We start from the raw sequence: 20,000 nt of genomic DNA, 5'->3' as shown, positions 1-20,000 counted from the left end.
GTTTTATCTCGCTGTACTAGTAGACATAGCAGTAATATTTGTCTCAGTACTTGGGACTGAACCAGGGCCTCGGGCACGCAATGTTTAGTGGCATATAGCTCAACATAATTATTCATAATTTTCCACCAGCAGCATATGGATGAACTCGGGATCCTAATCAGAATTAGAAATGATTGTTAGCTGCGAGCAGCATAAGAAGTGAGTGAGCTAGCTGAAGGAGAAGAACCCAGAGGTCAATGAGTTAATACTGTGTTATATTAACTTCCCCAGACACTGGGAAACTACAGCCTCATTCTTAACCAGTCACAAGCCCAGGGTCAACTTAGAAAGCAGCTTGCAAAGCCAAAGGCCCATCCTCACCACAAGACACAATTTAACAGTTTTATCAGTCTCTGCCCAGTGCAGCTCAGAGTACACCTAAAAGAAATGCCTACCTCCAACAGAACCAAACCTGTGTTTCAGTTACTTCCTTTCTTTTCCTGGTTGTGGAAAACTTGTAAGTAATAATTCCTGACAGAATACGAGATCTAAAGCAACCAAACAGTGATGTATGCATATACAATTCAGGCATATTTTTGAAAACTATAAGGAAAAATTAGCATTTGACTGTAAAGCTTCCTCTCCTCACCCTCATCCAAGCATTGGGGGCCGAGGGAGAGTGTTAATTTAACCTAGAAAACACAGATGCGAATTCTCGAAATACTTTGTTAAAGGTCTTGGTGGATAAATCAATTAAAGACATGCACAAGGTAGATCAGAGAAACTTAGCTTGTGTGAGTAAGGCCAACAGCCAAGCAAACGCACTGGGCCGCGGAAGAAACCCATGGCCAGAAGACCAGGGCCCGTCGCATTTCCCTTTTTGTCCTTCTGGAGGGGAAGTTGACAGATAATGGAAACACGATTGTCGCCTGCCAGGATCTGGCGGCAGGGTCCGGTCCCCGGGGCTCCACTACCGCGCGCCTGGGTGCTCATACGTCGCGTCCCCGAGTCCGCCGCGGGGCGTGGGAGCTCCGAGAGGGAGGCGCCGGCCCTGAGCCCTAGGGACCCCCGCTCTGCGCACCCCAACCCAACCACCAGCGAGCTGCGGTTCTGGGGTGCCCCTCCCGGGACCCTGCATCTGCAGTCTCCTTTTACCCTGTTCTCGCTGGCTTCCTCCGCCACCTCCAGCCGCTGTCACCCGGGGGCCCACTGCCCTGCGCGGCCAGTCTCAGCTGAGGGCGGTGGCGCAGGCACGCCCACTGCGCATGCTCCGGGCACAGCCCCTGGAAGGAGGAGGCGGAGCCCGCGTCTCTCCCATTGGCCAGTGACAGCTGAAGCTTGGAGGGACTGGCAAAATTGCTAGGAAGCCAAGCTCTGATGGGTGACAAACTGATGTCTACAGTGCAAGAGAAGAGGAAGGAATCCAATAGAGGAGAGCTGCGTTCTTTGTTCGGTGGCGCCACCCTCTCTGGACCGAGGGAGCATCATCAGCTCCTGAAGGTCCTGTTTCCTAACCCTCAGCTCTGAGGTAGTTTCAACAACTCCATTTTAAATGTCACTGCAAAAATGTCAAGGCAATTCTAGCTAAACTCACAAAAGAATAAATGAAGAATCACCTCCCGATGTTCACTTGATAAAGATGTTTTCCTGGCTCATGATGTGTCTCTCATCCTTGAAGTACAGGATGCAGTTTTCCCAGGCTTTAAGAGCACAAACTGTTCCAATAATAACTCTTCAAACATGTGATTCTCTCGGATGAAAGACATCAGTTGTTCAGGTGAAAGAAATACTTTGCCAAATTAATTAGAATAGATTGCCTTGACCTTTGCCTGCGATTAAGACGGTGTTATTTCTGGAAAGAGCATGAAAAGGCATGGTACCAAAAGTGCACTAGAATTCAGGGGTGGGAGGTTCAAACTATAGGAAGTCAGAACCACGGAGCAAACTGTATGGTGTTTGGTTTTACACATGCAAGCATACATAGATGATTTAGTGCAGACTCAAACACGGTGTCTTCTAAGTAAGATCCACACAGTGAAGTGAGCACACTGGTCAGAGGACATGTACCCGTTTAAAGCAATGTAATTCAGCTAGAGACGTTGTAAATCGTTGGATTTTTCTCTTTTGTCCGGTACTGGAAACTGAACCAAGGTCCTTGCCTATGAGAAGCCCATACCTTCACCCTGTCCTGTATCCCCAGCCTTTTTTTGTTTTTGAAATAGTCTCTAGAGGTTGCCCAAATTAACCTTGAACTCACTCTGTTGCCCAGGCAGGCCTTGAACTTGCAACTCTCCTGCCTCATTGTTCAGAGCACAGACATATGTCACTGTCCCAAGTTGTTTGTGGTTTTGTTTTGAGGTACTAGGGATCAAACCCAGGGCCTCACATTTTAGGTAGTTGGCCCACCCCTGAGTTCTACCTGTCAACTCCACTGTGAACTTATAGAAATATTAGCCCATCATAATGGCATTATATGTTTCCCAAGATACAGAGGAAATTTGGGTTTTTCTTTGAAATTTCTCCTTGTTTCAAAATTGTTATGTTTTTAAAAATCATTATTTGACAAGGCAATAACCTCTGTAATATAAAGTCATGTTAGCCGTTAAAGCTACAGAGTCCCTTTTACAAAACCTGGTTCTGTTTCCTTATAATACAGATTAAGGAACCTGAAACACCAAACCCTTCCAAGTCACACAGATAATTAGGAACAGCAGAGACTTGAGTGTTCTGTCCGGATTCTGGAGTCCTTCCTGCCACCAGGATCCAGATGACTAATATCTGCTGAGAGTCTGTCCTGCAGCAACTATCAGACCTTGCACTACAGATTTCAAAAGCAAGTAGAGTATAGTGTTTTCGTATCTGGCATAGGTGCCCTTCACATGACACCATATGCTGGGATGGAGATTTATACAGAGCACGGCGGTATCCCAAAGACGGATGCCTCACTGTAGTGTCAGTAATGAGTTTTGAAGGGGAAACAGGAACGGCATTTTTGAAAGTTACATAAAAGTTTCACTGGAAGACAACATGGAAAGGAACATTCCGGCCAAAGGAGTGTGCATGTTTACTTTAATGTGTATAATATATGTAAATGTTTACTTTTTGGATAAAGCACCGTGCATGGATTCAAAAGTCAAGATGCTAAAAATGCAAAAGACATTCTTAAAGCAAGCAGCCTCTGTCTCATCGTAAGTGATGGAATTTGAGCTACTAGGAGATTTTGAGGAAAGGTACAAAGTGCTCTTCACTTCCTGCCACAAAGGAAAGCCCGGGAGAAGGAAAATTAAAGGGAATTACAGAGAAGGAAGGCAATGATGTAACAACAGCATGTCTATAATGTAACAATACCATACACACAATATAACAATAGCAGGCCCATAATGTAACAATAGCAGGCCTCAGTAACGAACTTCATCAGGATTGGAGACGTTGAAGGGCTGCACTAAGGCAAGTAAGATGGAGAAGAGGTGAAGTTGCTGTGACAAATATTTAAGAAGACTTATACAACAACTGGGTATGGAGATCCAAAGAGAGGATTTGTGAAATGGAACTGATATCTAGGGTGCTTTCCATATGCCCTTCCCTGTTACTTTTGCTAAAATTCTGGACTGTGTGGAAGGAAGGATACAGGACCTAAGTGAAGGACTTGTGACTCAGAGATCTCTAAGTTGCCCTACTAGTCACTGGCTGTACTGGGACCAAAGCTAGGCATTCCAAATCAAAATTTGAGCTTACTCCAAGTTGTCATTTTTTTAAAAAGTGTAATAATTGGATTATTCCTTGTCATTGGAATTCAAAAAGAAAAATTAGACATAGTACTCTGCTAATTCCTGACATTGTAGCCCTTCACTTTATTACTCAGCAGCTCTGTAATGGCGCAGTAAAGAAATGAGCACGACTTTATTTGATCCAATGTTTCTGAATATTTCACTGTGACTATTTTTATACTTAATATGAAACATATGACATTTTGAGGACTAAAGAAGCACGTGTCAAGACAGCAATCTTCATACAAAGCTGCTAATGCCCTCATGATCTTTAATAATCCCAGGTCTCCTTTAGGCAACATTAGCATATTGTCTTCATTACTTTTCCTGTGGCTCTATGAATACTGTGGCAGAAGCAAATTAAAGGAGGGGTTTATTTTGACTCATACTTTTGAGTTACAACCTATCATGACAAAGGAGTAGCAGCATCAGGAACATGAGGCATCTGGTCACATTATGTCTACAGTCAAGTGGCAGTAGTGGCAGGGACTGACAAATGCCTGCGCCCTCCTCACTTTCTCCTCTCTAGTCCAGGATTTCAGCTTAGGGAATGGTGTTACTCACAGTGGACAGGTCTTCCCACCTCAGTCAATCAAATCAAAGCAGTCTCCCACAGTCTATTACAAGGTGATACTAAATTTCACTACATTGATAGTTGAGATTAGCTATGACTTGTACGAACTTGGAACTCTATCTTTAACACATAAACCTTAGGAGACACAGCAAACCATAGCCACCTGTTTTGGTTTTTTTTATCATTACTTTTCAAACAGTTTCCACAGGCCTTCCTTTTGTCCTCATTGTCTATTCTGTGTCTGCTTCAGTAGCAATGAAAGTGACCAATTCAGTTCTGCTCCATTTTCTTCCCACCATAACACCTACTCCTATGCTGGAAGCCTGACCCTGAAACCAACACTGCATATTTGTCCTTTGCCATAAACCCCAAAGTAAGCTACTTCAAGATGGAAATGCCCAGCAGTGAGAGGATGGAACTTTAAGAGTAGGAAGGAAGCTGGAAATTGGTCTACAGAAAAATGCTTGAGCAATATATGACATGTTGGACATGAAAAAGAACATTGCACATTCATAAATCAGAGACCATGAAAAATGGCTCAATAAAGAAACAGGTGTGGCTTTATTTGATCCAACATTTCTGAAAATATTCAATTATCAATATGTTTACATTTAATATTTGAGAATACATTTATGCTGCCTAGCTTTATATCATCTTTAGAAAAGCTGGAGTCGTTTGGGAAAAGAAAATGTCAATTAAGAAAATGCCCCCATCAGACTGGATTGAGGACAAGCCTGTGGGACATTTCCTTGGCTGGCAATTGGTGTGGGGAAGTCAGAGCTTACTGTGGGTAGTGCCACACATGGGCTGGTGCTACTGGGTTGTATAGGACACCGGATGAGCAAATCATGAGGAGCAAACCAAGACACAGCATTGTTCCATGGCCTCTGCTTCAGTTTCTGCCTCCAAGTTCCTGCCTTGAGTCCCTATCCTGACTTCCTTGGATTATGGAGTAAAAGTTATAAGATGAAGTAACCCTTTCCTTGCCAACCTGATTTTGGCACAGGGTTTTATCACAGCAATAGAAACTCTTAAAACAGCTTTCAAGTTTGCATTATAGAAAACACTGTTCTCAAAATTAAGTTCCAGAACAGGGTTGATCATGTCTACTTTGCTTCAGACAGTCCTACTTTAAGTTTCGGTCCCAGTATCCTGTCTGCTGAACAACTCATTCACTCTTAAAGGTACCTCAGTTCAGATGATACATTGTTGAGTCACGTTACATCTAAGGCTCACATGCTTTGGATTCCGACTTTTTTTTTTTTTTTTTGATTTTTCAAGACAGGGTTTCTCTGTGTAGCCCTGGCTGTCTTGGAACTCACTCTGCAGACCAGGCTGGCCTCGAACTCAGAAATCAGACTGTCTCTGCCTCCCAAGTGCTAAGATTAAAGGCGTGCGCCACCACCACCCGGCTGAATTCTGACTTTCTATGCACTATAATACATTGTTTTAAGGGACTTTGATCTGTGCTTCTACCTCCCTCCTGGCAACAGCATGACCACACACTGGAGGTTTTCTTATTTCTGCACTTGGCTTACAGAGTTATCTTTAACTATCATCTGCCGTTCCTACTTCCTCATTTTAATGTGTGTGTGCTTTTTTTTTTAATTTTAGAATAATTTTAGACATAGAAAAGTTGCAAGTTGAGCATGATATCTCATGCCTAAAATCCCAAAACTCTAAAGGTTGGGGCACGATTGCTGTGAATTTGAGACCAACTTGACCTACTTAGAAAGCTAGAGACCAGAATGAGCTATAGGGGCCTTGCAATCAATTTAGATAGATAGGTAGGTAGATAGATAGATAGATAGATAGATAGATAGATAGATAGATAGATAGGAAAGTACAGTGGCACAGAAAAGGTTTTATAGGTAGAGGCATTTGCCATCAAGCCCGGCAGTGTGAGTTCAATCCCCAGCTTTTACCTGGTACAAGAAGAGAAATGACTCCCATGCCTTCTGAACTCCACATGTATGTACGATGCACACACACTCAATAAATACATATCTAGAAAGATGTTTAGAAGACTTCCCAAAGATCCTGAAGAATTCATATTTGAAGTCCATTCAGATGCATACAACTTGTATGACATTTGTCAGAAATAAGCAGTAAACCTCTGTACTGCAAGCATCAATTAAACTACTGACTTCAGTTAAACAGTATATACTAATGCCTGTTTGTTCTGGGAACCAATCCAGGAGTCCTCGCTGTGTTTATACAGTGTTTCCTTTGTCTCCTCCCATCTGTGACTATTTCTGTTTTTTGTTTTGTTTTTTGTTTTTGCTTGGTTTTTTTTTTTTGTCATGACCTTGACACTTTTTAAGTCAAGAGTTCTGCATAATACACCACAGTTTACCTTTCTCTGAGTTATGCAAATGGACAGAGGTATTTGGAAAGCAACCCACAGAAGAAGTGGCCTACTTTTCACTTTGTGTCACCTCAGATGGAATGGGGTGATGGTGGCTTCAGTCTCTAGGCTAAGGTGCTGTCTGAGTTCCCTCAAGAGCAAAGGACTATTTTCATTTCCATATAATGTAGGAAGCTGCGTTTGCACTGGCAGAATCTGCCATTGCAAGATGGCGCTGGCGTCCGGGATTCTTCCTAGTAAACAAGTAAATTGCGCATGTGCCATGGTAAAAGCCCACCAAAGTTAAAGCCCATCCCACGGCGTTTTGGCGCGCAATGAGTAAGCAGCCAATCAGAGGTGAATACACCGCTCCAAGGGTATATAAACAGTGCTATTTCCGGGTCTGGGGTCTTCCACCATTTTGTTTTTGGAATAAACGTGTTTCTGCGGAAGGATCCTGATGTGTTGCCACGTGTCTTCCTTGCTGGCGAGGTGGGCGCGTCACAATATAACACTATAGAAGCATCCCGTGCCTTCTTCACAATCAAGGGGAATAGAATTGAATTCCATATTTGGAAGGAAAGAACAGTAAGTTTATGGCCTGGGCATATACGTGAAATTTCAGTACCTGAGAAGCTGAGGCAAAAGAATTGCTGAGAATCTGAGACCCGCCTGGAGTACAGAGTGAAACCAGGTCTCAAACACCACTGCAAACAAAAGTAACAAAAATTTATGGAACTGTACTGAAACTGTAACACTAAGTAATCTTTGGGGAGAAACATTTTGAGATGGTGCACATATTTTATATTTCTTTAATGTTTCGTAACTCAATTAAAATTCAACAGTGAATTTTAAGCAGTATTCAGCAGGACTCTTGTGATTATTTTCCTAGAACTGGCTTTCTATTTCTGTCTATGCATATATAAGGAGGACTTCTACACTAATCCCACATTTATTTCAAATTCTTCTATTTATATTAACATGGGTTTGTGGATCTTTATTTTATTCTTTGTCCATTTTATTCAATTGCCCCTTCATTGTTCCATCATTTTGGATTTGTGTTTGTGTGTGTGTATACACGTTCATGGGAGCTACATGCGCATTCACATATATGTGAATTTATGTGGCGAGGGAAGTCATTCTTGGGTATCTTTCTTGATTGCTCTGCACCTAATGTTTTGAGACAAAATCTCTTATTGAGGCTACAGCACCTTGATCCAGCTAGGATGGTTACCAGCATGTTCCAATGATCCTCCTCAGTGCTAAGGACAAGCATGGGCTGCTGTGACAGCTTTCTACACAGGTGTTGAAGATTCGAACTCAGTTCCTCCCGCTTGTGTGGTAAGCACTTTATTGCTTGGTATCACCCTAGCCCACGGAGAGTTCTCTTTGGTTGACTACTTTGTCCTTTGGCAGGCCTTCTAGTTTCTCTTCACATTTGTTGGTACGAGATGCTCCAGGCTTACCTTCAATTTTTATTTCCATTCCAACTCTATACCTGTTGATTTTGATATAAAGATATGTTCTCTTTATTGTTAAAAAGTATTTAGAAACCAAGATCAGACAGCCTACTCTTTTTTTAAAAATAGAATTTATTCATTTTTGACAATTTCATGCATGTAAACAATCCATCTTGATCATCTGCACCCCAATACCCCTTTAACTCCCAGGACTCCCTTCAATATGACCTTCTCCCTCAAAAAGCCTTTGAACTTAGATTTTTGGGGTGGGGGTGGGACAGCTAAGCGACTGTGCCTAGTGTTCCAATGTTTACCTTAGAGATAATGGGGTCCTAGGCTTTTAGCTGAGGGACAAGACATAAAACCACTTAACAGTTTCAATGAGTTTCATATCCCTGTCATGAAGAGAGGTACTGGAGCACACAGCCATAGAGGGAAACCCTAAAGCAGGTAGAATCCAGCAGGATGTGCTTCACCTTCTTGCCAAGACTATGAAGGTGCAAAGGTCAATCTGCTCACAGGATGTCAAATGCTATCCCTTATAAATGTTTAAACTGCAGCTTGAGTTTTTCTGAACTAATATAGGCACCTTCACACCTTAAATGGCAGGGGGGCTGTCATCCCGGGCTTGTCTCTAGTACAGTTCCTACATAACAAACTCCAACCTGCCTTGATAGCGAACATACCAAGACCCAAAATTGGCAGTGGGGATCTTGTAACCAATAGCTCGATTTCAGCATAGATGAGTCAGTAACAGCCCACACTCTAGAGCAAACATCTGCAGGAACCAATCTGGTCATTTCTTCCTCATTTCCCTTCAGTGTCCAAGCGCACTACCCTCTCTGCAGCCAACGTCTGAGCACTTTCTATGTAAAATACATCTGGCCTCATGAATTTCTTTGTGACCCATAAGGACTAAAGTCAATCAGCCCGGGCGACATCCCCACAATCATGGCGGGAATCACTTGCTCCTCTTAGGTGGTTAATTTCACTCCTTTTTTTTACTTGCCGGACTGTCCAACATTTCAATCTTGCCTTTGCCACCTTCTGCGTTCGGAAGCTTAATGTTCTCGATGGTGACTTCAGAGGGAATGCAGTCATCATCTTCAGACTCTGAGCTGTCCCCAGAACTGTCCTGTGAACTCTCTTCTGGACTATCCTCCTCTTTTGAATCTGACCGATTCATCTCAAATAAGGCCACATCCATCTGTATGATGTTTTCAATATTGAAATGACCAGCTGGAGCAGCTGCCATTTCCTTCCACAGCTTCTCATTTGCCTTGGCCATTTGTGGGAGGAAGGCCTGAACCTGGTCTAACAAAGGGCTCCTCTGCTCTGAACTGTTTGAAGTGTAGAGGTCTTTCTGGAATGAGGCTTAGAGCTGATGAGCAACTGGTCCCAGATACCTCCCGAACCCTTGCTCCCTGCCGTCAGCAGCTCCGTGACCCCCGAGCAGGCTATAGAAGACAAAGAAACACCAGGAGCACTGCCGCAGACCTCCATACTTCCAAGCTAGCCCAGCCTACACTTATTGTAATGGATTCTCTTGAAGATAGACAAAGCTAGGAAACAAATATGTTCTGTAAACTCATATTTGTAAACACATATGTAGAACACATATTTGTAAATATATTTACAAATATATTTATTTATAATTATATATTTATAATTCCATCTACTTTCTCTGAATCTACACAAAGAAGTTTATGCCAATCTGTTTTACTCTAAGGTGGCATCCCATACTTCTTCCGAGCTGTACTGTGTTTTTGTAGACTTCGTTCTCTAACAAGGAAGAACTTATCTGGCTTGAGCTACAATTTGTTTGGTTGTATAATGTAAAGTTTACTTCAGTGTTACTGGCTCATACACATGTGACAAAAGTAAAAATCTGAAATAGTGTGCCCATAGACCATTCCTTTTGGCCTTAGAGAATTAAATCCAAACAATCTTTCCAAATTTTATCAAGATCAGCTCTTTGTCCCTACCTGCTACAATGATACATTTGTTCGTTGTGTGTTTGTACTCCTTCTGGGGGTGCTGATTTATTTTCAAAGAGGCTGTCTTTTGTTATTTGAATAAATATATATAATTAGTGGGTATAATAATATGTAACTAAATGGGTGTTTGACAAACACACAATTCACCTTTCAGTATGGTTCAGAACATTTCCATTGTCCTAAACATTTCCTTCTGCTTCCTTGAAACCATCGTGCCTTCTCCTCTAACCTAGGCAGCTATGTCTTCTCTTCCTGCTGAGGCAGGATAGAAAGATAAAGCACTTTATGGGGACCTGAGGAGAATAAGGAACTCCTTACCCAGGAACCAGGTTGAACTTACGGGCAATGAAGCAGCACAATCAATAACTGCACGTGATCTCTCTCCCTTCCCAGCAGTAGATGCGCTGTTTTCTAGGAATCTCACCAGAAACATGATTTACAGGAAGATGACAGTACTAACACCTTGTGCAACACTAATGGTTTCTGGGTTTAGTTTATCAGATTATATTCCGTACAAGGAATCTCTGGACCCACCTCACAGATCTCGCCTATTGTTGGGGGAGTTGTTCTTAGCACCTTTTCAAATCGGCTTTGTTCTTAGCACCTTTTCAGATGGACTTTGTTCTTAGCACCTTTTCAGATATAGCTTGAGAACCAGCCCCTCCCCCTCCACCCAATGGTGTTATACTAAGATCATGAATCTCAAAGCTCCTACAGAAACCAGTACCCATGCTAGGGTACTTCTTACTGTGTGATTTCTGACAGAAGCCTACGCCATGCTCTCAGATGAGTTTTTCTCCTCATCTAAGTTCCATTCTTCATATTCTTACTAAACTCTTCAGCTCAGTTTCAAACTAGCTAGCCAGAAATGCTTTTCTGTTTGTATTGAAGCCACAATTCCTAGTTTGGCCTGAGTCAAGATCCCTAAGAAATTAAAGCTACTCCTGAGGCTGCCCAGGGTGCTAGAGCGATCTGGAGCTCTGACCCCTCATCATCGACACCACTGCAAAACCAGAGCAAAAGTGTTCTCCTTTAGAGTGTCTTCTTTCACTTAGCACAATGTACTTAAGATGTGTCCACATTGTTCTAGGAGTCAATACTGTGTTCCTTTTTGACTGCTTGTCTAGATATGATTTAGCTTATTATCATTACCAGATGGCTTCTTGTAGTTTGCAGTTTTTACGAGTAAAATGTCCGTAAATACCAGAATACAGTTTCTTTTTAGTAACAAAAGATATTTTTTTCATTCGATTAATTATCTATAAATGGGATTGAGGGATTAAATAGTACACACACACACACATAAAAATAAAACTTTTAAAGTGAAACAAGCCAGTTGCCATAAAAATGAGTGGTTTACAAACATCAGTGAGCTCAAGGGTCAAGTATTCTAGGAATTTACTGAGTCTCCCATCTACTCCTCTATGAATTACTAAGAAACAAGGGTCAAATTCTCCAAGTAACTGCAGATTTTCTCTACTTTTCCTTTTGGGTCAGTCAGAATGTCCTTCACAGGTTTCAAAGAACAGAAGCAATATGTATGCCCAAGTAGTGTGGCTATGCCTTCTGATGAACTGCTCTTTTGTCATTATGCCATGCCCTCATTCATATATATATATATATATATATATATATGCTATCCAAGCTTCCCTTTACTTTACTTAGCTGCTTCAGCTTCGGCTGAGGTCTGTCTTTATCTGTCTCTTCAATGTTAGCATTTTCACATTTAAAGTGAGTAGTCTGTAGATAGCATAAAGTCTTTTCTTGACTACTGTCTTTAACACTTATCTTTTTAATTAGCAGCCTCAGGCTGCTCCCCGGTAAAGTCATCCAAGGATTTGAATTACAACGTCTTCCTGGTTGTTGTCTGTTTGCTTCACTTGTTCTTCATTTATTTTTTTCTTATTTTCTTTCTTCTTGAATTTAATTAAGAATTTGTGAAAAGCCAAATATAGTGGCTCATCCCTTTAATCGTAGCATGTAGGAGACAGAGACAGGCAGATCTCTTGAGTTTGAGGCCAGCCTAGTCTAAAAGTCAGACAGCCAGAGTTACACAAAGAAACTCTGTCTCAAAAAACAAAACACAAGCCGAGCAGTGGTGGTGCATGCCTTTAATCCCAGCACTTAGGAGACAGAGGCAGGTGGATTTCTGAGTTCAAGGCCACCCTGGTCTACAGAGTGAGTTCCAGGACAGCCAGAGCTACACAGAGCCTCTCTGTCTCGAAAAACAAACAAACAAACAAACAAACAAAAAACCCAAAACCAACCAAACAAAAACACACACAAAAAAACAAAAAATGTAAAAAAAAAAACCCTGTGTTTTTATTTCTACTATTAAATTACTATATGTGCTTATAAAATTTATGATTTCAAAGGTTTATCTGCATTTCTTTTGAATCAAGAGCTTAGAAACCTTAGGGCAGTCCTTTCTCAAGTCTGAGTTCTTTGCTGTTTTCACACAAGGTACTTTCAAAAACCAAATATGTCTTTTAATTTTTTTAAAGTCATTAATCTTTTTGGTTTATTTAGGAGGAAATGGGTTTGTTTTATATACTTCATTTAAAAGTCTTTATACAGTCTTCATATAGTCTACCTCTTACTTTCTTCAGTTGTTTGTGTAGAATCAAGTTTATAACCTAGTTCAAATTTCTTCATGTATCGTTTCCTTCAGGTGAAAAAGACAAAAAAAAAGAAGAAGAAGAAGAAGAAGAAGAAGAAGAAGAAGAAGAAGAAGAAGAAGAAGAAGAAGAAGAAGAAGAAACTTCACGGATGGGCAAACATGAAACAGAGGGAACTTTACAGATGTGCACACATGACACAGAAAGATCCTCACAGATGTGCAGACATGACACAAAGGGAACTTCACAGATGTGCAGATAACACAGAGGAAACTTCACAGATGTGCAGACATGACACAGAAAGATCCTCACAGATGTGCAGACATGACACAAAGGGAACCTCACAGATGTGCAGACATGACACAGAGGGAGCCCCACGAATGTGCAGACATGAATCACAGGGTCAGGAACCATTTCTTCATTAAAGCGAAAGAGAAGACTTACAAGTCTTACACATTCACTTTGTGTTCTCTCACAGATACTAAAAGACATTTCATGCAATAGTTGTTAAAGATTCGACAACCAGATTCCCTTTAATCACCATGGTAACTGAACCTTAATGACTGGGAAACGTTAAATTGAGATGAATTTGGCCTAAAATTACCTCTCTGCATATCTAAGTTTTTCTCAAACGTTTTTGAAATCAGAATTTGTTGTGATCTTGTGTTTTAATTAAATAAGCAATCAAAACAAGGAACAAAACATAAGGGGATGGAGAGATGGCTCAGTGGTTGAGAGCACTTGCTGCTCTTACAGAAGACCCAGGCTTTGATCTCAGGACCCATATGGCGGCTCAAAATCAGATGTAACTTCACTTCCAAGGGATCTGATGCCTCCTTCCAACCTCTGAGAGCACAAGACATCCATAGTACACAAACATGAATGCAGGCCAAACCCTTACATCCAATAAAATAAACAGATGTGAAAGAGTAAAAGCAGCAAGCAACTAGGAACAAATCATACCCGGCTTCTTGGAGAATCGTTGTCTCTCCAAGAATAGCTGCCACATTCAGAGTCTATATCTTGTGGTCCCACTACCCACTCTACTTTGGCCTTGGTTGATATTATTCGGGTCATTTAATTGATTTTCTGGTTTTTTGATTCTTCAGTTACCAAGTGAAGAGTGTTGAAGTTTCTGGCCACAAATGATTCTGTTCACTTTTCTTCTTGATCTATCATGATCTACCTCCGGTGTTTTGAATCTGCTTTACAAAGTGAATACACACTTGGGATTGCCAAGTCTTCTAGTAAGTTATTCTCTTTATCTGAATTGGTTGACATTAGATCTTGGGCTCACAGTGAAGCTAATCTCTGACTTTGTTCATGCTCCAGAGTTTCTCTGTGTGCTTTGGCCAAACTAGTCTCCAGTTGTACCTGGGTTCCATATGGGCTATCTGTGTGTTTGTGTGTGTGTGGTGTGTGTGTGGAGGGGGGTTGTGGTGTGCCCACCCCTGAGGGTATGTGTAGAAGATAAAGGTTGGCATCCATTTGTCTTTTTGAATTGCTCTTCACTTTAGTTTTTGAGACAATGTCTCACTGAACCTGGTGCTCACCATTTGAGCTATAATGGCGGACCAGTGAACCCTGGGTTGGGGTGGGGGAATTCACATGTTTCTACCTCCCCAAAGCTGGGGTTAAGAGGCACATAGCTGTGAGTGGCTTTTTATGTGGATACTGTGGTTTTGAACTAAGATCTCCACACTTGGGTAGCAAACCTCTTTACCCACTTATCCCTCTGCCCAGCCCCTGAAGAAATATTCTTAGCAGTTTTGTTTTTGTTGTTTTGTTTTCTTTTTTAATATTCAACTGTCCCTGACCCCAGGTCTCCTCTGAGAATTCTTCCAAATTCTTTTCTTACTTTAGTCTTCAGAAAAAGACAATTTAAGTGCTACACTAGAGAAATTACCAAAATCTGAGAATAGACAACCCAGAGAAGTTTTAGTGCACTTTTCTTATACATAAGAGCCTAAGAAAACTGGCCTGCTAAGATTTTACAGTACTCTCAGGGGAAGAGGAACAGGGTGAAGGGAACAGAGGCCAGAATAGAGGGAAAGGACACACCATGCAGAGCCTCCCCAATCCACACTCAGCCATCTGGGGCATGCAGGCTAGGATTATTAAATCACCAAACTTGAGATATAATCCAGAGGGATGTGAGAATTCGGAGGGGACAAGGAGGCATTTACTGTTGTGTCCCTTCCTTTCCTTGATGCTTGGTAAATCAAAGAATACCCCTGGGGCTTTGGTTCTGGAAATTAGTGAATATCAAGATTTTTCAGTAAAAAAAAGAAAATTAAAAATTAAATCTTTACTAATTTTTCTTATTCTCTGAATTTCTCTAGCACTGGAGTTTTAATTAAGATATATGTATCTATAGGATATATATGTATGTATATAATATATATGTGTATATAGCATATACATGATATACATGTATATATTATATGTACATTATGTGATATATATGATACATGTTTACATATATGTATATGGTATATTTATAGATGTATACACACGTATAATACATATATACATATATGGATGTATATGACATATGTATGTATGTGATATATACTTATATATATGTATGTATATAACATGTACATATGTATGCATATATGATATACATGTGTGTATCATATGTACATTATGTGATATATGATACATGCATACATACATGCATATGGTCTATATGTGTATAGACATATACACACATATGATAGATACATATACATATATAAATATATATGTGTGCATGATATAGGTACTATATATCATATACATATTATATATATATATATATATATATATATGCCTGCTTATTTCTCTGACTCCAGATTTAGATGGGTTATATTATATAAGGTGGGCCCTAACTGGTCGATTCAGTATGGCTTCTCATGGGAGAAGCCATAGCCTTACGTGAATGAGATGGGTTTGAAACGGTAACAGAGGTGCTAAGGCCCATGACAGAGACTTTGTGTGGCCACTCTGTGTAGAGGAAGCCATGAGGTTCACAGGTTAGGATAATTACTACCTTGTGACAGAAATCTCCTAGGAATAAAGAGGTGAAATCCTGGAGGCTTTGTGCACATTGGCCATGGAATTTTAGACACTGTATGGGAAGAGACAAAGAGTAGCTGGTAATTACATTTGAATAACAAGAAGTACACTAAAGAAGTAAAAACAAAAAAAAAGTTTAAAAGTTCTTATGATATAATAAATAACAACACATCTGTAATTAATAAACAATCAACCCAGAAGTTATCATGGCAGTGTAGGAACTATTGCAAGTGTACAAAGGAGTTTCCTTTTATAGAGACAGAGACAGAGAAGACTGGGTGTGGAGAAATGGGATGAACGGGAGTGACCAATCAGATAATGCTTAACCCCGGGCCTTCCTGTTCTCAGGAAGCTCTGTTAGCTGGGTCAGGCCACTAGAGAGAAATTCAGGACTTGGAGAACAAAGTCTCAACTGAGGTTCATTAACACAGTTTTGTTCTTGCCGATCAGTGGAGACCTAACTGTAAATGGAGTGGGGCGGGGAGGGGCATTTTCTTTGTATCAAATGTAATTACAGGAAAAGATGGAAAAGATTGTCTCAGCCCTATAGCAACTGTCTTTTCCAGAACACAGAATACAGCAGAATAGAGGTTCTTAAACACTACTGTTTGGGGGGAGGAGGGGTCATGGGTTCCAGGTGAAACAGGCCTGAAACAGCCATATGATAAAGAATGAAACTTGTATTGACAAGGGGTGGGTACTGGGGACCAGCCATCATACAGTACCATAACCCTATGATAAAGAGTATCCTTTCTGCAAGTGTGTAAAAGTTATAGCTGTAGTCAATTAAGTCTTCAGCCCAGCCCTAGTTGAAGAGGCATGCGGAAATGACATGTTACATGTTTTTAATTTGTTTAAAGATTTATTTATTTATTTTATGTATTCACCATTGCTCTCTTCAGACACACCAGAAGAGGGCATCAGAACTCATTGCAGATGGTTGTGAGCCACTATGTGGTTGTTGGGAATTGAACTGAGGACCTCTGGAAGAGCAGTCAGTATTCTTAACCACTGAACCATCTCTCCAGTCCATGTCACATGTTTTTAAAACCCAACAGGACCTGAGGGATGGCTTGGTGATAAGAAAGCTCTTCCACCAAGTCTGACTCTGTAACTTTGATTCTCAGAACTCACATCATAGGCGAGAACTTTGTCCATAACATTGTCTTCTGACCTCCACACAAATGCCAGGATGCACATACCACCCCAAAAGAAAACAAAATAAACCTGCCAATGGGGGTTTTAAAGGCTGTTTTCAGATACTTAAGAATGGAATGACAGCTGGCCATGGGCACAGATAACAACAACACTGTAGATAACAGAATGCTCACTGAGCCAGAGCGCCTGGTTCAAACAGCTCTGGAATTCACAAAGGGGAAGCTTGGTGAATACATTTAATCTCTTGATGCTTTTGTTTCCTCACTTGGGAAATAGAGGCAAAGAGATTTTACAGGTTTACTGTGAGACTCACCTCAGTGACTATGTGAGACTCTCCAACATAAATTCAGGAGTATAGCTATTACTTTCAGCATATTATGATTTTATTATATAAACACAGACACACACACAAACACACACAGGGGGCAGGGAGTCAAGATCTGGAAGAATACACTTATAAACATCTGCATTGTTAATTTTTTTCTTTATTTGCTTTTGAACTTTCTTTTTTTTTCTTTAAGTGAGACACATGAAGAAAAATAAATTCTTCTTTTTGAAAGGAAATGAATCATGTGGCCTCTGAGAGAATGGCTGGTGAGCATTAGCTGGCAAGTGGCCTGGAATTGCTTTTGCTCAAGATGTTGGTGGCCCTGAGAGGATCACTCTCTGGTCACAGAAAGTGAAGGGAGAGTCCATTTGCAGTGCAATGAAATTATTCTATGTTCATTAGTGGTTTTCCAATGTTATTTATTTTTATTTATGTATATGGTGCTTTTTTGCATGTATATCTGCATGCTGCATGTCTGCAGGGCCTGCTGAGGCCAGAAGCAGATCTTCTGGAACAGAAGTTGAAGGCTGTGAGCTACTAGGGAAACCCAGGTTGTGTCCTCTTAGCGAAAGGAGCCTTCCCAGCACCCCTCCCCCTTGAGTTTATTATTTAAGTTGTTAAATTTTTTTTTAATTGGAGGGCTGCCTGTGATAATAAGCTAACCAACAATTTAAAGGTCAGGAGATAGCCAATTGAAACTACACTTGGATATTTCTGCTCATGACCAGTTGGCTCCAGTTTTTCTCAAAACTTCCTGACTTGTAGAGTGATAGGCACAATACAACACCATGTGTGAGTGTTAGTGTTGCTTCAGGAAGGACCACAGGAAGTAACTTGCTGGACAGACACAAAAAGAGAAGGGGGAAGTGACAGACACTACAGGAGTGAGGGGAAAGGAGAGGAGAGGGAAGGAGAGAAGGAAAGGGGGAAAGGGGTGGGGAAAGAAGGGGAGGAGAGGAGAGGGGAGGCAAGGAGAGGAGGGGAGGGAAGAAGAGGCGAGGAGAGGAGAGGGAGGATAAAAATCTGGCAGCAGCAGAATCACCAAAACCTGAAGGCGACAATTTAGAAACATACTTTGTCTGGCTCCTTGAGGTCCTTTCTTTGTCTTTCCATTACTTTTCCTTTCCTTTCCTTTCTAAATACTTGGTTTCTATCTGTGACTCTCACGGCCCCTCATATTATCAAACACAGTTTTCCATTTGGTTCCTCATAGTCCCACGTTTACTACCAAAATGTTGTGAATGGCATTATGGAGTCATCGCTGATAACAATTACAAACTCAATAAAGTCTGTGAATAACGTCCAGCAACAGTGAAAATCCCCTGAACAACCAAACAAGTATAAATTCACATTTAGCCTTGTGAAAGTGACAAAGATGTGCTCAGAGACTTCTAGGGTATGTACGGGGTCACACAGATTAGAAAATGAATGCCATTTGTTACAGTTCACTCTGAAGTCTCTTTGATAGGAGGCACTTGAAAATGAATGTCTTCAACCAGACTCTCCCAAGGCTAGCCTCTCCGCCTCCCAGGGTGCTCTGCTGCTCTCCAGCCTGAACATTACTATTGTTTATTTGGCCCCTCCCTAAGTAGACTATGAACTTACTGGAGCTGTTTCCTGCATTCTTAGCACCTGCTCAGTCGCCTGGCCTGTAAGGCACTTAGCAAGCCTGTCGGAGAAGAGTGGCTGCTACCTTGACTTTCCTAAGTCCTTGTCGAGACTTCTCCTTTATAACCAGGCCAGGATCTCATGGAAAAGTTGTTTAGAAAAGTTTATTCAGGATTCAGTTTAGATTCAATAGGTGGATGTCTGCAGAACAAATGAAGGCTAATGAGATTCTGATGAAGATAACAGTTTCAAACTCTCAGTGGAGTTTTCTGGAGGGATGGCTTTGGAGAGAGAATCTTGGGAGATGTGGACTGGCAAGGGGCCTGGAATTGCTTCCGCTCAAGAAGACAATGTTCCTGAGAGGATCACCTTTGGACACAGCAGGTGAAGGGAGAGTCATTTTGTGGGGCAGTGGACTGTGAGAGGCAGCTGGGTACCTGGTTGAACACAGGCCTCAAACTCTGGATACTCTAAAGGGACAGTAGGAGTTCGGCCTTGCTCTTGGGCCCTGGTTCTTTCACTTATCCACAGTCCCTCCCAAAGAAAAGTCTGTGGCCTTAGGTCACGTAGCACAGGTAGCACAGGTAGCCCAGGTAGAGGGTGTGACTGCAGGCGAAGAGCCTCAAGAGATCTCCATATTCATGAGTTACCTAAAAGCCAGAGGGCATAGCCAATGAAGCATTTCTTCTCAGACCCTCCTCCTTACAAAAGATATTTAACCTTAGGCCTGCTTTGTGGACAGAGTGGTGTAGCTTCATCCACTTTCCCTCCATGACAATAAACCTTTTAAAACCGTGGACTTCCTTTTGTCTTTGGGGCCAGCCATGAAGAACTGTAGAGGGGGCCTTCAGCCAATAAGCCACCACCTAATCTCCCACCGGAGGACCTCTCTACGTTCCAGTCACGGAGGCCTGTCAACTCAAGCAAGCTAGCCGAGCCAGCCGAGCCAGCCAAGCAAGTCACCTTGACCAAGAGTCTCATCTACCCTGTGGGGCACCACCAGAGCGTCTCTCTCTCTCTCTGTCTCTGTCTCTGTCTCTGTCTGTCTCCCTCCCTCCCTCCCTCCTCCTCCTCCTCCTCCTCCTCCTCCTCCTCCTCCTCCTC

General features: G+C 41.6%; 1 protein-coding gene and 1 pseudogene across 1 annotated transcript in view; both read right to left on the bottom strand.

The window, feature by feature from the left end:
- Window positions 1-1,253, bottom strand: part of Stx7 (syntaxin 7) — a 37,360-nt gene extending 36,107 nt beyond the window's left edge. The window contains exon 1 of the mRNA XM_028766445.1: window positions 1,135-1,253. The gene's annotated coding sequence lies outside the window, so the exon portion shown is untranslated. The remainder of the gene's footprint in view (window positions 1-1,134) is intronic.
- A 7,856-nt stretch (window positions 1,254-9,109) lies between these two features.
- LOC114620363 lies at window positions 9,110-9,630 on the bottom strand (annotated as a pseudogene).
- Between the last annotated feature and the right edge of the window lie 10,370 nt (window positions 9,631-20,000).

The sequence above is a fragment of the Grammomys surdaster genome, unplaced genomic scaffold, assembly GCF_004785775.1.
Source record: "Grammomys surdaster isolate TR1022 unplaced genomic scaffold, NIH_TR_1.0 168, whole genome shotgun sequence".
NCBI classification, from domain to species: Eukaryota; Metazoa; Chordata; class Mammalia; order Rodentia; family Muridae; genus Grammomys; species Grammomys surdaster.
This window is presented reverse-complemented; position numbering and strand designations above follow the sequence as displayed.